Raw genomic sequence first — 8,357 nt, forward strand, 5'->3', positions numbered from 1 at the left:
CCAAATTGATTTATATGCAGTTGATGCTCTTCCTTGGATATCCAATCCGTTATTCTGTTGTTACTGACTCGCTCAAAAAGCTTCCCAATTTCGTTTATTAGATATATCGGTTTATATGAATTAGGTAGTTCTGGTTCCTTGCTTGGTTTTGGAATCAAAACAAGGTTGGCTGTTTTCTATTTCTCCGGGAATTTATCTTCTCTTAAAAGTTTTTTAAATATTCTACATAGTCTTGGCAATAGGATATCTCCAACTAGAGAAATCACTTTACCAGGAATATTATCCGGTCCGGGAGCCTTGTTTGCCTTTATTTTGTGTATTGCAGATACTATTTCTTCTGGTGTAATTACAGGATCCTCTTCATTATCATCTAAGTCGATGTCCGCAAGCGGTGGTAGTATTACCGCCTGCGTGGTATCTCTTGGGAACAGTGTCATAACAATATTATTTACTGTAGACTGATCCAGTGTTGTCGTAGGTGCTGGGATTTTTTGTCTAAACTTTCCGCATATAATTTTATACGGTCTGCCCCAAGGGTCGCAGTCTAATGTTTTTATCAAATTTGCCCAAGAGGCAGTTTTAGCAGCTGTTATGGCAATACGAAGTATGCGGCGTGTCTCACGATAATCATGATACGCGAGATCAATTTCAGATTGCGTGGATTTGTTTACGTCGGCGACATCGAGTGAATGCTCTATGAGCAGCAACGCATTTTCTTCGGAGATCGGCAATATTATCATTCTACTAATATGCTACAGAGAGTTTATGATTTCTGCATTTGGGCATGGCCATTCCGCACGCTTTAGAAATAATGAACGTAAGGTGTTTAATGTTTTCTTCCGTTGATCCTTTTAGAGAGTCTTTGGGCCATGTGGCAGATTCCAAAGCCGCTAAAAAAATGTCTTTGTCCAGTCGGTTTATCGTCCAGCGTCGAGTTTCCACGACTTTTACGAGGATATTGACGCTTCGTGACGATCTTAATTTCATGGTAATTGTTGCACCGAGAAGGTGCTGTGAAGTCCGTTCTCCGGAAAATGTAGACGGGTTTTTTCTTTAATAAAGATCCTCTCGTTAAAATTGCTGTACCACTTTATTTTCCCTTGATTGTTTTACAGTTTTCGACGCCACGTGTTTAATCTAATTCGGACTTTTAATTGCGACTGCCCGTCCGGCCGCGGTTGCCCCTATATATGCCTGCTGTTGCTATGTCAAAAATCATAGCAATCAGTAGAATCGCGGGTCGCAACCGCGACTGTCCTCGAAATGTCGCATCCCGGCCGGAAATGCCGGGTTACCTTGATCGGCGGTATTCTACCGATCAAGCTAAATGGTTGTACGCGTGCGACATTCCAACGTTATTCCCCAGTTTCTGTTGCCAAGGGCTCGGGATATAACATAATGTACCTATGATCTGAGAGAGATTCCATATCTTCCCGCACATTCCAATCGAATATTAAGTTTCGTGCTGTATTGTTGATCCATGTAAGGTCTACTATGGATTCGCCTCTCCAAGCAACAAATGTGCTAGTGTTGTCATGGTTAAATAACAAAAGCCCCAGTACATTCGCCCATTCCGAAGTTGCATGTTTCCTTGCGTTCCAACTCTGACTTCCCCAATCAGGTGACTTTGCATTAAAATCTCCCCCTATAAGAATGGGGGATGTGCTATTTATTTTCAGGAATGTTTCCAGGTCCGCCAAACTGGATTCAAATTACTCCAATTCCAGTGATGGGGAAACCACTTGTTATATCCCGAGCCCTTGGCAACAGAAGCTCGGGAATAACGCTGAAATGTCGCACGCGCGCGACTATTTAGCTTGATCGGCAGAATACCGCCGATCAAGGTAACCCGGCATTTCCGGCCGGGACGCGACATTCCGAGGACAGTCGCGGTTGCCACCCGCGATTCTGCTGATTGCTATGATTTTTGACATAGCAACAGCAGGGCATATATAGGGGCAGCCGCGGCCCGGACAGGCAGTCGCAATTAAGAATTTGAATTAGAAGATACGCGTGGCATCGAAGACTGTAAATCGAACAAGGGAAAATAAAGAGTTACAACAACTTAACGGAACATATCTTTATTCAACTAAGCCCCGTCTACACTCTTCGGAGAACGGACCCCACGGCACCTTCACGGTGCAACACACTAAAAAAAACGCGCCGTACTATTAGCGGGACCGGAAAGTATTGTCGTTTTTTTTAAATTAAATTTAAACAAATTAATTTTTAACATGTATTTATTTTCAATTTATTATATAATTACCCTCATTTTCAATAACTTTTTGCCATCTACTTCTTAAATTTTCAATCCCGGATTGATAAAAACTAATCGGTTTTTGAGTAAAATAACTCGAGATGGCATTTTGCACATCTAAATTTTCAAATTTTTTTTCACTTAGAAATTGCTGTAATGATCGGAATAGATGAAAATCCGATGGCGCAAGATCGGGCGAGTATGGTGGGTGAGGCAGTATTTTCCAACCTAACTCATTAATTTTTTTTAAGGTTTGTTTTGCGCAGTGTGGTCTTGCATTATCTTGATGCAGAATAACGCCTTTTCTGTTAAAAAAAAAAAAAAAATTACCAGATTTGAACTTGGAGAACCACCTTTGACATTTACGAACGTTTAATACATTTGGATAAACATCGCAAATGTTTCTGGTAGCAACAGTTGCGTTACTACCTTTGCGAAATTCAAAAAGCATACAATGCCGGATATGTTCTTCTTCGGGTATTGGGCTCGCCATTTCACTATAAATTACAAAAAAAAGTTTTTGATTTAATTACTTTTAAATAAAGAGGTCACTCTAACCTTAAAATGTTTTAGGCACGACAGTGAAGTAGGCAATGACCTAATAAATAACAAATGACTATAGGTATGCGCAAAAACGACATTACTTTCCGGTCCCCTTAATATCTACCTCGATAGGTGGTGAGGAAAAGATAGTCATATTTACGCCGTGTAATTGTTTAATTTTAAATTGGTAACTTTACTCGTATCGTTAACATTGGTATCTCCTCTCGCTCGCGCTTCGTTGTTCGCCTCGCTTCGTCGCACATCGTTGGCTCGCCTCACGCGCGCATTGTCGCCTCGTCTCGCACGCGCGTTGTTACTCGGATTGCCTTGCGCGTCATCGCCTCGCCTAGCTCGCGTATTGTTGCTTCGTCTCGCTCGCACGTGGTCACTCGTTTCGCCTAACGTATTGTCGCATTGTGTCGCTCGAGCATTGTTGCCTCGTTTCGCACGCGCGTTGTTACTCGGATCGCCTTAAGCGTCATCGCCTCGCCTCGCTCGCGAATTGTTGCCTCATCTCGCTCGCGCGTGGTTACTCGCCTCGCCTAACGTATTGTCGCATTGTGTCGCTCGCGCTTTGTCACATCTTGTCGCTCGCTCGTTTTCCAATCCGTAATCGAGTGGGTTGGGTCTTTACTTCTCAGGCGTCACCCGGTTCTAGCGGCGCGGTCGTATTCGCTCGCGTACTTAAATTTCTATAATTTTTTTTCTCAGTTATTAGTGCTAATTTTGTGAAATGGCACTGGAATTTTTAATTTGTATTCGCGATATCTACTGATCCCTCGAAGGATTGACACATGGTGCGGGACACCCTGTATATTAGGTTGGGGAAAAAGTAATCCATTATTTTTTCACTAGATGGCTTTAGTGACATATATCGTGTAATGTATTAATCGCCTAGCTTTATGTTTATACTTTTTAGAAATGGCATTCCGTACTAAAGAAAAGTTCTTCAAGAGTTTTGTGATTAGTCGACTTTGTTGTGATTTATAGCGTGAGAAAGATTGACGCCAATAAAGAGAAAATTTGCTATATTTTACAATTGTTTTTTGATAAAGGCGAAAACGCGAGCCAGGCGGCTAAAAGTTTAAATGAAGTTTACGGTCCTGATACTGTAACAGCTAATTACGCGCAATTTTGGTTTCGTCGATTCCGTTGCGGTAATTTCGACGTTAAGGGGTAACATCTAGTAGAAAGGCCAAAATCATAGGCTGTTTTTGTGATTTTTTTCTGACTTTATTTATGAATGGATCAATGCAGGATTTTGCAGGTCTAATAAATATATCTCTAGATGTAAACATTTTTTTTATTTTTGACAAAAACAAAATGGCGGCCTGGCAGTCCCCAGAAGAAGGGTCGGTTTTTTTGGACGCCTCCTGCGGCTAGCAGTAGAACTCTGGAACAAATGCACCTACAACAAAATGAAATTGTTTTATAATCTAGAAGAGTGTATCTAGTAAAATACACATGAATATTAAGAAATAATAATTTTTGTAAATTTGGTAGAATTTTGAAGAATGATTAAATTTTTCGACTAAAAAGTCGGTCTTTATTTGTTTATAAAAATCATAGTTGTTTATCGATCTTAAAAATCATGTGTACTTCACTAGATAATGTATCGAAGAAGCTACAGTTAAAATTTGAAGTCAATCGGACAAAAAATTACTCGAGTTCTACTAGCCGCACTTAAAATTGTGATTTCGAGAAAAACGCATTTAAAGTTTGACAATGTGTTTTCGACATGAAATTTTTAAGATATAGACTTCCTGATTTTTTTACCTTTATTCCGCAATCCCAGGACCATATAACTGCCCTTCAATGTCGATTTCTTCCCTCTCAAAATTTTTCCTGGCCGATTTTGAGTCACGGAGCGCGGCTCTGGCGGCATCTGATGTTCAGCGCTCAGATAGCTAAATGCGTCGCGAGTCAGATTCCAGGCAAAAATCCGACTTGTAAACGTAGTTTTCCGTTTGGTTCCTTTATGGCCTGCATAAACTTTATCACACATGATCACAAAATTTGCTTTCACTACTGATCCAAACGACGGTTACTGTCCTTTTGAAGACAAGATGCGAGATGCGTGCGTCTCGAATACAAACAAAAAAGTGGGTACGCAGGTAAAAATTCGAAACCTGCTTAATTATTCCCCACATTAAATCTCAAGCAGTGACATCTGTACGTCTTCTTAAAAAAAATTTGCTATAACACACTACCGGTAACGAGTTCAAAGGTGAAACGTACTTCAAAATCAATTTTGTCGATTTAGCACGCTTGGAGCGGCGCGCGGCGCTAAAGAAAATCGATTTTTTAGAGGACTTAGAAAATTATTAGAGCAATAATTCTTTTTAGACATCATTCTTGATACTTCAATACATCATTTAAGGCAATAAAAAAAATGGCCAAAAAAAAATTTCCTAGTAAATGTTACCCCTTAAAGACGCACCTTGCATAGGAAGGCCCGTTTCATCGAAAACAGGGATAAAATTATAGAAATGATCGAAGTAGATCGTTATATTAGCAGTCGCAGCATCGCTGAAGAACTGAAGATCGATCATAAAACAGTATTAAATCATTTACATAAAGCTGGATTCCGGAAAAAGCTTGATGTTTGGGTGCCACACTCATTGACGGAAAAAAACCTGATGGATCGAATTTCCATCTGCGAATTCTTGACAAAACGGAACGAAATCGAGCCATTTCTAAAACGGATGGTGACTGGGGATGAGAAATCGATTACGTATAAAAATGTGCGAAAACGATCATGGTCAATGCGCGAAGAGGTGGCTCAAACGACGGCCAAACCAGGATTGACAGCTAAGAAGGTTTTGTTATGTGTTTGGTGAGACTGGAAGGGCATAATTTATTATGAGCTGCTTCCATATGGCCAAACATTAAATTCGAACATTATTGTCAACAATTGGACCGTTTGAAACTAGCAATTGACCAGAAGCGACCAGAATTGGCCAATAGAAAAGGAGTAGTTTTCCATCAGGACAACGCCAAACCACACACGTCTAGAGTGACTCGCCAGAAACTCCAGGTGTACAGGCTGGTATGATTAATAAATACAAATGCCAGATATTCAAAGAGAAGGAATATATTTGTGATGGGTGGAAAGAAATCAGTCGAAGCAACCCGATTAGATTCGTCTAGAAATAAGAGTTTTATTAATTTAATTACCTAACTACAATATGTACAAAGTAAACAAAGAGTAACCTAGAAATAAGAGAATCAACTATCAAAGTTATTGCTTCACGGATTTCAAAGATTCACAACTCTGGATTACTATTAAAGTGAACAAAGTTCTATACTGTTAGTTTTATTTTAACACCTTTTATCAATTATAAAAGTCAGAGCTGAACTGCTCTCCCGAGACAAAGCACGGATAATAATAAATCTCAAAGTACTACCTAATAATTACAATACACGGGACTGTCTTTCTTAAACTACTACCTAATTACAATACACAGGACTTGGAGGCCCGGGTCATGCGCACAAAGCTTACATCTCCGCCCCTCAGAGAATTAATTTTCCCAACAATTAATGGGGTAATCATTAGTCAACGAGAATGAGCTTTGTGATATGATATAAACTCATTGAATTGCTTTTGTCATTTGTTTTTATCTGAAAGATAAAGTCCGATATTTTTTTGTTAATTGTAAAGGGACCGACTCTAATCTCATCCATTTTCCTTCTGTTAAGCTTGTTTTTATTTTCCACGTATACTTTGTCACCTTCTTTGAATTTATGATCTATTCTATTTTTATCATACAAAGATTTGTTGTATTTGTGTGATTTACGAGTTTGAAGTAGCGCAAAGTGTCTGTCTTCTTTTAAATTTTTCTTGGTATCTTGTGTTAATTCTGCTGGAAGCGGATCTGTGGATGTGCCATCGAGCAGATATTCGGGTGAAAAGCCTGTAACGGAGTGGTCTGTTTCGTTATATCTTCTTCTGCATTCTTCTGCTATTGTGGTCCATGATTTTTTTTGTTTTTATTTAACGTATATCTAATTTTGTTTACCAATGTTTGATTTAATCTTTCGTTCAGCCCGTTTGAAAACGGCACGTCGACGGCTGTAAAAATCATTTGTATGTTTTTTGTTTTAAGATAGTTTTTAAGTTCTTTAGAATTTATTCCAGGGTATTGGTCTGAGAGTATTATTTCTATTTTCTCTTCCTCTAAAATTTTTTTAATTAATTTTATACAATCAGATGCGGATTGATTTTTTGAACATAAAATGTAAGCGTATCTAGTGAAGTGGTCCTCTAATAGATGTAAATATCTCTTCGTCGATCTTTGTCCACTAAATTCACCGATGGTATCTATGGACATTATTTGGAAAGGTCTCTCCGCTGGTCCGAAGTGCGACATAAGTCCGTATCTTCTGTTTAGTCTTGTTTTGTTCTTAACACAAGTTTCGCAATTTTCACATATATGTTGTATGTTTCTGAACAAATTAGGAGTAGTATAAAATGGTTTTATTTTAAGTGAAGTTTGGTTAATTCCAGTATAACAGTATTTTTCATGGACGCGTTTTATGAATGTTTTGCTGTATTCTTCACTTACAAGGAGAGGTTTCCAAGTGCCAACGCAGTTTTTTAATGAGCTTTGGCATGGTAGTAGAGAGGAAAAATATAAGATTACGCGTCGACGATTAGCTGTAGATACGCAATAGTTTTTGAGAAATCAAAGTTTAAAATTTTCCAAGCGCGTTATGTACAGATGTTACGACGAGTCTTTCAATAGTGTTCGGTTGGTCGAACGGTGAGCGCCTCAGACTCACAGTTCAAAGATTGTGCATTCACGTCCCGTAATTTTACTTTTTTGAAATTTTGTTTTTTATTTAAATAATTGTATTTTTTTTTAACTTTAAATGATTATTTTTTTATGTATTAAATAATTTAATATTTACATTGTTAATGAAAGAAAAATAAAAAAACATTTTTTAATTAATAAATTTTCTCTTAATTAATTTTTGTTTCTAAAAATTATTAAAAAAAATTTAACCCAAGGTTACATCTTGCTACGATTTTAAACTTAAAATGATAGCCGTTAATAATTGTAATATATCCTAACAGAGGTAAGTAATATGAGTAATAAAACATGATAATAAGCGTGTAAGAATAAATGTTAGAGGTAAGCGATATGTATGACAATGACATATAAAGACATAAGAACCAAGTAACGAACAGACGGGTTCTTTACGTGCTGCTGTACAGACGGTTTTTCTATTCGTTTAAGAATTTTTTCAATAAAAATTTTCTACGATAGAAGCTGATTGTGAGCCAAGTTGTTCTCAAGTGCCAGAAAGTTCTTTATTTATAGATGAAGAGTTTAATATGAGCCATTCATTGTCAGCTTGCAAGGAACAACAGCAAGAATTAGCTGATGCATTATTTTATTGCAAAAATCTTTTAATCGAAGCAAATTGTATAACCAACACAATGAGCGCCACGATTAGCAAGCGATCCACACTTATTGGGAAAGAATTACTTAATTGTTTTATGGATATGTGTAATACTATGTTTTTTTCTGAAGAAGAAGTGTTAGAAATCCCA

The 8,357-nt window shown here is 37.9% G+C and overlaps 1 pseudogene; it reads right to left on the reverse strand.

Annotated features, from left to right (window-relative positions):
- Positions 1–5,637: 5,637 nt before the first annotated feature.
- LOC139110678 (uncharacterized) lies at positions 5,638–7,631 on the reverse strand (annotated as a pseudogene).
- Positions 7,632–8,357: the final 726 nt, after the last annotated feature.

This window comes from Cardiocondyla obscurior, linkage group LG21 (genome assembly GCF_019399895.1).
Source record: "Cardiocondyla obscurior isolate alpha-2009 linkage group LG21, Cobs3.1, whole genome shotgun sequence".
NCBI classification, from domain to species: domain Eukaryota; kingdom Metazoa; phylum Arthropoda; class Insecta; order Hymenoptera; family Formicidae; genus Cardiocondyla; species Cardiocondyla obscurior.